Source organism: Cryptomeria japonica, chromosome 8 (genome assembly GCF_030272615.1).
Source record: "Cryptomeria japonica chromosome 8, Sugi_1.0, whole genome shotgun sequence".
NCBI lineage: Eukaryota > Viridiplantae > Streptophyta > Pinopsida > Cupressales > Cupressaceae > Cryptomeria > Cryptomeria japonica.
In genome coordinates this window covers 29002501-29012500 of record NC_081412.1, presented here as the reverse complement: position 1 = coordinate 29012500, position 10000 = coordinate 29002501, and positions in this window count along the sequence as shown.

Below are 10000 nucleotides of genomic sequence, written 5' to 3'. Positions count from 1 at the left end.
CTCTTCGATAGCCCTGAAATTGGAACCGGCTGGGGCTAAAAGTAACAAGTCTTCCGTTCACCTGGGTCTACATCAGAAAGATATTAAGAAAAGTGTTACGGAGAAGAACTCAAAGGTTGGCAGAAAGAAGGATTTGGATAAAATCAAATTGATGGGAGAAAATTTGGTTGAGTTAGGGTCAGTAAAGACTTTGGATTCTCACTTTTCCAATCCTCCTAAATGATTGTGCTCTCATGGAATGTAAGGGGCTTGAATAGCAACCCTAGATAAAAAGTTGTTCAGGATTTGATTAGGAATCATTCACCTAATGTCTTGTTCTTGCAAGAAACTAAACTCTTCGTGGAGAGTATGATGGGTCTGGTGTTGAAGCTTTGGGGGCGAGGTGAATGTCAATGTATTGGGGCTGCTGGTTCCTCTGGAGGGGTGGTCTGTCTTTGGAACCCTTCAAGGATTCACCTTGTCTGGTGGATGGCTCCCAGATCTTCGCTATCCGGGGTTGCCTCCAGTCTTGAGACCGAAGATCTTATTTTGTTTACTAATATATATGCCCCCATCGATCTTCAGGGCAAACATAACTTATGGTCTCATATGGTAGGATATTTCAATGCTATCCTTGAGTTGAGTGAGAAGAAGGGGGGTCTCATGCGGTTGGAGCCCTTTTCTCTCCTTTCCATCCTTGGATTATGGTAGGATATTTCAATGTTATCCTTGAGTTGAGTGAGAAGAAGGGGGTCTCATGCGGTTGGAGCCCTTTTCTCTCCTTTTTCGGGATAGTATTTCATCGTTATTTCATTGTTGCGTCTTGTATGCAAAGGTTGGTCCCTTTCCATCCTTGGATTATGGTAGGATATTTCAATGCTATCCTTGAGTTGAGTGAGAAGAAGGGGGGTCTCATGCGGTTGGAGCCCTTTTCTCTCCTTATTCGGGATAGCATTTCATCGTTGCGTCTTGTTGACATTAAGCCTAGTAATGGTTTGTTCACTTGGAACAATAGGAGAGTGGGGGAGTGTTGGATTGAAGAGAGATTGGACCGATTTTTGGTTTCCAATTTTTGGGTTGGTGGGGAGTGGTCCACAAGTTCTGAGATTCTTGACTGGAGAGGGTTAGACCACTGGCCTATCAAGTTGATTTCTTCTTCTGCCCGGGTTGCTCGCTCTCCTTCCTTCAAATTCCAACTTATGTGGCTTCGGGATCCTGCTTTACTGACTTTTGTTGAGCAGTGGTGGAGGAAGGGGAGGCCAACCTTTGGCACTGCTATGTACACTTTCGCCAAGCAGCTACAGTTTGTTAAGTTCCAACTTAAATAATGGAATCAACAAGGTTTCAGGAACATTTTTCATGCTAAGAAAGCTATCCAAATAGAGTTAAATGGCATCACGAGTGAAATCATAAAGCATGGTTTGTATGAAGCTTTGCTTAGGGAGGAGGAGAGGGTTGTCAAGGCTTTAGAGGAATGGGAGCTCAGGGAAGAAATTTATTGGAAATAGAGAGCTCGTATTGATTGGCTTCAAGCGGGCGATAAGAATACGACTTTCTTTTTCAACTCTGTGAAAGCAAGACGTCATGGAAATTCCATTCCTTCTCTGGTTAATGATAGAGGTAAGGTGTTATTATCCTTGCAGGAGATATCTAGGGAGGCTTTACAGTATTTCCGATCTCTCTTCAGTGAGGATTCTTAGGGGGAATCGGTGGAGGAGAACCAGGTTCTTGCTTGCATTCCTCCTCTTGTTACTGGGGAGATGAATGAGAAGCTTATGGACCCCATTTTGCTGGAAGAACTTGAGAGGATTGTTTTTCATATGAGGAAAGGAAAAGCCCTTGGCCCGGATGGGTTCCCGGTTGAATTCTTTCAAGAGTTTTGGGATATCATCAAACTGGACTTACTGGAAGTAGTCTAAGAGTCCTAGAGGAATAAATAGATGCTTAGAGCCCTGAATGCGACCTTCATTGCGCTTATCCCTAAGTGTGAGGGGGCCGACAGGTTAGGCCAGTTTCGCCCTATATCTCTCTACAATGTGATTTATAAGATCATCTCAAAGTTGATTGCAGAGAGGCTGAAGAAGTGTCCGAGGGGTGTTATCTTTAAGGAACAAAGAGGGTTTGTGGAAGGGCGTCAAATTCTAGATGGTGTGGTCATTGCTACAGAGACCATTCATTCTATGACAACCTCCAAGGAAAAAGCTATGTTTATCAAGTTGGACATGGCTAAGGCTTATGATAGAGTCCGTTGGTCTTTCCTCTAGAAGATCCTTAGAGCTTTTGGCTTTGTTGAGGAATGGATTCAATGGGTTATGAGTGGAGTTAAGTCCACCTCTTTCTCAGTGCTAATCAATGGGTATCATACTAAGCTGTTTGGTGCATCTAGGGGCCTTCGTCAGGGGGACCCCCTTTCCCCTTACTTATTCATTCTCCTGGTTGAGGGCCTGGGGAGGTTGATCAAGCATAATGTGGGTCAAGGCAGTATTCAGGGTTGGAACTAGGGTAATGACTTGCAGTCGCAGTCTCATTTGCAATTTGTTGATGACATGACCTTGATGGGACTTACTCGGATCAGAGAAGCTACGAATCTATGTAAGGTTTTGGATGTTTATCTGGCGGCCTTGGGCCAGTTGATCAATGAAGATAAATCTTCTATCATTTTCTTCAACACCCCTGGAACTATTAAAAGGAGAATCGCTCTTATCTTGAGATTCCAAGTTGGCTCCTTGCCCTTGACTTATTTGGGTATTCCTATCTCTCCCGATAACCCTCCTCGGGAGTCATGGCAGGGTATCTTGGATAAATTTCACTCAAAGGTTGAGCATTGGACTCATAGATGGTTGTCATTTGCTGGGAGGGTTTGACTGATTCAGTCAGTGGTTCAGGCTCTTTCAACCTATCGATGTATACTTCAAGTGGCTCCTAAGTGGTTCTTGAAGGGCTTGGACTCTTTGGCAAGGCAACTCTTATGGGCAGGCAATCTATCCTCGCCCAAATGAAGTTTTGTCAATTGGGACTTTGTATGTAGCTCGAAGCAATCGGGGGGGGGGGGGCTTGGTTTAAGGCAAGCTATTCTATTCGGGGAGGCTCTGGTCGCAAAATTGTACTGGAGGTGGTGTGTTGAGCAGGATCGTGGCTAGGCTAAGATTTTGGCCTTCAAATATATGCAGAGGATACCAGCTCAAGAGGTTCCAAGATATCCGCTTGAGGGTAAAGGCTCTACGATTTGGTATACTCTCAAGAAGGGGGCCTCTCTCATTAAGGAAGGACTCTTTTGGATCTACAGGAGGGGGGAAGAGGTTCTTTTTTGGAACGAATCTTGGGACGGGTACCCCCCCATCCTTGATCAGTTTCCTAATCTTGGGAACCTTATCTAGAGGTTTTTGGAGGTAGGATGGTCAAGGGTGAGTGACTTCAAGACTATTTATAGGTGTGGGCGGCTGGAGATGGAGCGGTGGAAGGATCTTAATGAGTGGCCGGTTGTTGGGATGGCGGAGGACTGTGCTGAGTTACAAGGCATTTTGGCGAGTAGACACTGTAGTGGCATCAAGGGTAGGGATGGACTTGCCTGGTCTCCGAATCCTAAGGGCGTCTTTACTGTAGCTAGTGGATACAAGGAACTGTTGAACCAAAGATTGGAGGGAAGAGAGGTGCACTGGTGGAAACAGGTTTGGAACAATTATTCTTGGACAAAGTGCAACTGCTTCGCTTGGACTCTAGCCTTGAATAGATGCCTAACTTGGGATAATATTTGCAAGCGGGGTTTCTTGGGGCCTTCGATTTGTGCTTTGTGTGGTAATGGGGAGGAAGACTCCTTACATCTGTTCTTCAGATGCCTCTTCTCTATGCTTATTTGGCATTACTAGTGGGGGGTGGGGAAGTGTCCTTGTGTTCACGCAGATTCTCTGGTGGAGTTTTGGAGTAGTTTGGGCAGACCTCCTATCTTTTCCCCCTTCCTCCAGATGGTCTGGTATATTGGGCCCATCTTCATTCTCTGGCAGATATGGCTTGAGAGGAATAGAAGGATCTTTCGTGAGGCCAAACTGTTAGTGCAACAAGTGTGGAATAGAATCATGGTTATGATTCGGGAGACGATGGAAGCTAAATGTGAGGTGAATTTTCCTTTGGATAGAGATGAGGCAGATATCGTGAGTAGGTTTGGCTGGCAGGAGTTGTCTCCCGCCTTCGCTTGTGTCAAGAGAGGTAGGTGTGCTATGAAGAAGGTCCAAAGGGTGGGAAGGTGGAGACCCCCCCAGGATGAGATTATCAAGATTAACATTGATGGCTCCTACAGGGGTAACCTAGGCTCGACAGGGGTTGGAGGTGTTGGTAGGAATTGTTTGGGGGAGGTGGTTTTCTTCTTTTCGGTGCATAAAGGGAGGCAATCTAATAATTTTATGGAGGGACTTGCTATTCTCTATGCCCTGGAGCGGACTTGGGAGTTGAGTAGAAGGAAGGTTATCTGTGAATCAGATTCAAAAATTATTGTGAATTTGTTGACTGAGAAGAAGGTGAGTGGGATTCATTGGCAACTGGCAAGGATAGTTCATCAGATTCTTCAAAATAGTTCTTTAATGGAGCAGGTGTCCTTCATCCACATTCCTCGTGAATGGAATAGAGCAGCTGATTGCTTGGCTAAGTGGGCTTCGGAACATGACAGTGATTGGAAAATTGAAGGTTGGGAGCATCTTTCCCCAGATTACTGTGAGGTCTTGCAGAAGATTTTTGCTGAGGATATGGATAGTAATGATGTTGGCTGAGCTTGGTCGGAATCTGAGGCTCTTTTTTGGAGCCTTGGGGCTTGGGCCCTCCTTGTAATTTTTGTGTCTATGTTTCAATAAAGTTTTTATCCCTTTTATTCAAAAATAAATAAAAATTAATATACAATCATAATAAATCTACATGGTTATTATTATTAAAATAACAAATATTAGATTAAAGTTACAACAAAATAATAAATAAAAAAAAATTATAGCTAAATTAAAATATTAAAATAATTTTTTTTATAGTAATGTTTTTTAGATTATTTGCCCACATTGGTAGAAGTATAAGCCAATTAGATTGAAGAATATTTTTTTTTTCAATAATGTTTTATAAAATAATTTGCATATATACTTAAGTCAAAAAAAAAAAATTAATACAAAAAATTTAATCAACTAATAATAAATTTTATTTTCATAGATTTTTGATAAATTATATATATACATGTGTGTGTGTGCGTGTGTGTATATATATATATATATATATATATATATATATATATGTACATATGTATACATACATGTATATACATATATGTATACATATGTACATACATATGTATATATATGTATATGTATATATGTATGTACATACATATATACACACACAGATATATATATATATATATATATATATATATATACACACACATATGTAAGTACATACATATATGTATATGTATATGTATGTACATACATATATGTATGTGTAGGATTTGAGAAATACAAATCCACAGAACCCAAAGAAACCTGCATGTAAGAAACCTGTCACAGAGAAAGAGAGAGAACGAATACAAGAGTTTTGGCTCTGACAAAGTGAAAAGATTTATTATCAGATAAAAAATGAATCAAGAATATGACAATAATACAAGAGATCAATCCTTATAAAGGAGATCAACACCGAAAGGAAAACCTAACCCTAAGGTGAGAGCATTTAATAATTAAATATTAATTATTAAATGACTAACATATGCATAAAGGGAAATGTTAAGAGGAGAGTAAAGTTAATTAATTACTTTACTCTAACACCCCCCCTTAAGATGAGCTACAATGCAGCTACAAACAATGCAGAAGAAAGCAAAGGAACTACAATGCAAAAGAGGGTCCCGACAACAAGGCCTGATCAGGTACCCGAATACAAGAAAATCTCTATAAAGCGGAGTAAAGGAGAAAACCCAGTGGGAAAAAAATCCTCTCCAAAAAGAGATACAGAAACACGCTGAAAAGAAAACATGAAGGAAGGAAGGCCTCACTGAGACCCCCCAAGGACAACTTCCTTCACCCCAAGCATGGAGCGCAACTGAAGATAGCGCGGAGATGCTAAAGGTTTAGTGAAGATGTCTGCAACCTACTCCTCTGTAGGAATGTACTCCAAGATGAGAGAACCATCCTGAATCAACTGCCTGATGAAGTGCATGTGGATTTCAATGTGCTTTGTCCGCTGATGCTCCACTGGGTTGCGAGAAATGTGAATGACACTCTGATTGTCACACCAAAGAAGAGTGGAACAATCTGGAGGAAACCCAAACTCTGTCATCAACTGCCGAAGCCATAAAACCTCCTGACTGGCTAACACTGCTGCTCGGTACTCAGCCTCTGTAGATGATAATGTAATAGCAGACTGCCTCTTGCAAGACCATGTGATAGGACCAGAACCAAGGCAAAAAACAAAGCCAAAAGTAGACTTCCGATCATTGACATCACCAGCCCAATCGGAGTCAATGAAGCCAATGATGTGAGGGGATCCTGAAGTGTAGTGAATGCCATAATGAGTGGTGCCTCGAATGTACCTCAAAACACGTTTGGCTGCTTGCCAATGGCTCTCATGAGGATCATGGGAGAACCGAGAGACAAGGCCAACCACAAAGGAAAGATCAGGACGAGAATGTGTCAGGTACAATAAACTGCTAACCAACTGCCTGTATAAAGTGGGGTCTACTGAAGGAGTAGAGCAAGTGGAAGACAAAACAACACCTGACTGAAATGGAGTGGGGGCAGACTTGCAATCAAGCATGCCAAATCGCTGAAACATATCAAGAGCATACTTCTCCTGAAATATGGAAATCCCATCCGAAGACTGAATAACCTATAGACCCAGAAAGAAGTGCAAGAGACCAAGATCTGTCATCTCAAACTACTCCATCAAAGCTCTCTGAACACTCTGAATCATGGAGGATGAGCTACTTGTAAGGATGAGATCATCTACATATAGCACAAGAATCAAAAGATAACCCTCCTAACGCTGAATATACACTGTGTGATCGGAATGACAGCGTGTGAAGTGAGAGGAAAGCAGGAAAGAGTCCATCTTCTCATACCAAGCTCTCGGGGCTTGTTTGAGACCATATAATGAACGACGAAGTCTGCAAACCAAAGAAGTGTCCTGCACAAATCCCTGAGGCTGCTCCATATAGATCTCCTCATGTAGGTCTCCATGCAAGAAGGCACTCTTCACATCCATCTGAAACACTGTCCATCCCTGTGAAGCTGCAAGTGAAAGTACCAGGCATATATAATTCATCTTGGCGACAGGAGCAAAGGTCTCAGATTAGTCAATACCCTCTACCTGAGAAAACCCCTTCGCAACAAGACGGGCCTTATACTTATCAATAGAACCATCTGCAACATACTTGGTACGATACACCCACTTGCACCGAACTAACTTTCTTCCCTTAGGAAGAGGACAAAGATCCCAAGTATGATTCTTCATCAAAGAAGAATACTCCTCATCCATGGCCCTATCCCACTCAAGGTGTCCTGTCGCCTCTGAAAACTTTTGAGGATCATCTGAAATGGCATGACTCAAAAGACTAGAACCAGATGTCTGAGCACGAGTGCGACGAGTATCTGAAGGATCACCTGCCAAAGAACTAGCTGCATCAACAGTATCACGAGCCCACTTCGGCAAAGACAGAGCAACTGGTGGTGGTGGAGATGGTGGATCATCATCTACATCATCCTCAAGAGATATGTAATCCTCAAGAGATGAAGAGGAAGGAGTAGGAAATGAGGGAGAAGCTGGTGATGGAGAATCCATCGGAGGATAGCGCTCATCAAACTGGACATCCTGCCGAAACAGGACCTCTCTGGAATCAGGATCAAACAGCCTGTATGCCTTAACATCCTCACAGTAGCCAACAAATATGAGTGGTCGGCTCTTCCTCTCCATGGCGTTCCGCTGAGCATCAGGAATAAATGCCCAAGCCTCACTACCAAAAACTCGGAATGTAGAAACATCAGGCTTGACATGGGTCCAAGCCTCCTCAGGAGTCATATGTTGCAATGCCTTATGAGGCATCCGATTCTGAATATAATTGGCACAATTGACTGCCTCAGCCCAAAATGAAGAACTCATAGCTCGTGACTGTATCATACAATTTGCCATCTCCCGTAAGGTTCTGTTCTTTCTCTCAGCAACACCATTCTGCTGAGGGGTGTAAGGAACTGTAAATTGATGCTGTAAACCATGCTCAGTGCAAAAATCTCTAAAAGCCTGATTAACATACTCCCCCCCATTATCTGTGCGTATCCTCTTGATAGAAAGTCCAGATTGCTTCTCCACAAATGTCTTAAAAATCCTGAATGAGTCAAAGACATCAGACTTGTACTTAAGAAAGTACACCCATGTACGTCTGGAGAAGTCATCAATAAAAGTGAGCACATAACAGGCCCCTGAAAAGGAAGGAGTCGGAAAGGACATAAGATCACTGTGTACCAACTCTAGGGCTGCCCTAGCACGAGAGGCTCGACCCTTAGGAAAATGATCTCGATGATGTTTGCCAAGAACACAACCACGACATACACCATCCGTACAAGAAATCTGTGGAAGCCCAATCACAAGTGCCTGTGTACTCATCTGCTGTAGATATCTGTAATTGACATGGCCAAAACGCTCATGCCAAAGCCTGCTCACTGAATCTGCATGTGCTATAAGAGAGGAACCAACAGTGTCTGAACTCTCAAAGCCATCAAAACTATATAAGTGAGATGCAGAATCCACACTCCCAGTAGCCACAACCAAGTCAGGATCATGAAGATCTCGAATAACCACATCATGAGGTGAGAACTCAACTGTCTTACCAGAACCAGAGTGGCAAATCTGATAAATGGATAGAAGGTTTGTCGAAATGTTAGGAACCAAAAGTACATCCTGTAGACAACTACCATCCAATGAAACAGTACCGGAACCTTGAACGGAAAGTTGTGCTGAGTCACCAACTGCAATATGTCTAGTGCCTGTAGGGGCAAGAGCGGTGACCAAATCCTCTATGTGTGTCATATGGTGAGAGGCACCAGAATCTAGAATCCATGTGGGTGCAGAGGACAATGCTCGTGCAGAAAGAGCATGACCTTTCCCTGTGGGCTGTGAAGGAGGCTGAGGTGCACTGATATTATGCTGCTACATGGCTTCCTCCAAAACCTCTAAATGTTTCCAACACCTGGAAACGAGATGTCCTTCCTTGCCACAAAAACTGCAAGGATCACCAGATTTCTTCTTAGTCTTGGAGGAAGACTCACCAGATTTTGAAGATTTGCTCTGTTTAGAATTGGACTGTGGTTTTGAATCAAACTTAGGTGGTGGCTTGGAGGGATTCTCACTAGCCTCTGAATCTTTCTTAGGCTTCGGTTTCTACTTCTGTTTTCCTTTGGAGGACTAGGCTACTAATGCTTGGTTCTGTGAACCAGAAAGTGAATCCAACTGCTTAAGCTTAGCTTGCTCATGAGTCAGACAATCACAAAAGACCTCAAAAGAAGGCATGACATGTCGAGCACCCAAGCCATCCATGGTGGAATAGAAGGTCGAAGAGAAGATCTGAAATGGACCCCGAAGCTTGGAGAGGATCAGAAAAATGCACTCTGTATCAGTCTTAGTCTTACCACAACCCTGCAAGATAGATCTTTGTTGTTTGAACTTCATCAGAAAGTCCTCAATAGAGGGAAACGAATCAGGTACCAAGGAAGTTAATTTTGCCTCAAGCTGCAAAGCTTTGAACTCGTTGACAGTACCAAAAAGTCCTTCAAACTTGGTCCAAATGGCTCAAGGAGTGAGACAACCCTCAAGATGAACTGGAGACTGTCGGAAATGTGTAAAGCCATCAATCCCATAGCCTGATCCATATTGTTCCTGTGCTGCATAACCTCAAAGGGACGTGTCAACTAAGGTTGAATCTCATCCAAATAAGACCATAACCCTCGAGACTAGAGAAGAGTCATCATGCGACCCTTCCAAGTTTGGTAATTATGCAGTGTGAGAGATTCAA